This window comes from Echinops telfairi, unplaced genomic scaffold (genome assembly GCF_000313985.2).
Source record: "Echinops telfairi isolate 266 unplaced genomic scaffold, ASM31398v2 ScPeMD7_5;HRSCAF=22, whole genome shotgun sequence".
NCBI lineage: Eukaryota > Metazoa > Chordata > Mammalia > Afrosoricida > Tenrecidae > Echinops > Echinops telfairi.
The window spans coordinates 32,246,096-32,247,030 of record NW_022103901.1 but is presented as its reverse complement, the minus strand read 5'-3'; positions in this window follow the sequence as shown (position 1 = coordinate 32,247,030).

Sequence of the window (935 nt, the reverse complement as noted above, 5' to 3'; positions counted from 1 at the left end):
ATAAATTATCAAGGGTTCATGAGGGCGGGGGCGGCAAGTGGGAGAGCAAAAATGAGGAGCTGATACCAAGGCTCAAGTAGAAAGCAAATGTTTTGAGAATGATGATGGCAACAAATATATAAATATGCTTCACACAATGGATGCATGCATGGATTGTGATAAGAGTTGAACAAGACCCCAGCAAAATGATTTTAAAAATAAAGTAAAATATGCAAAGTTTTAAAAAGAAACGCAAAAAGATATAGCATCTGTGGTGTTAAAAGCAGGAAGTTAAACAAGTGGCCATCTATCAGGGAAGAAAGAAACCCCACATGGAGGAAGCACATCAGCCTGTGTGATCACAAGGTATCTTTGGGATCAGGCATCAGAAGTTCCAAAACCATCAATCATATCAATGCCAATGTAGAGGGGTAGAATGGAGACCCAAAGCCCATCTATAGACAATTGGACATTCCCTCAAAACAGGGCCACAAGGAAGGGACAAGCCAGCCAGAGTGCAGTATAGCACCAATGAAACACACAATATCCCTCTAGTTCTTTAATGCTTCCTCCCCACCACTATCATGACCCCACGTCTACCTTACCAATCTGGCTAGATCAGAGCATGTATATTGGTACAGATAAGAGCTCTTGTTGCATGGAAGGCAGGACAGATAACAACCACCCAGGAACCAGTAATTGGAGTAGTGATACCATGAGGGTAAGGGTAAGGTGGGGGAAGAAGGGACGAACAACAGAAATGTGGTTGAAGAGAGACAGCAGATGGTGTAAGACATGAAGATAATAATAACCTATCATTTATCAAGGGTTCATGAGGATGGGTGTGTGGGGGAAGGAGGAAAAAAGAGGAGCTGATACCAAGGGCTCAAGTAGAAAGAAAATGTTTTGAAAATGATGATGGCAATGTGCTTGATACAATTGATGTATGGATTGTT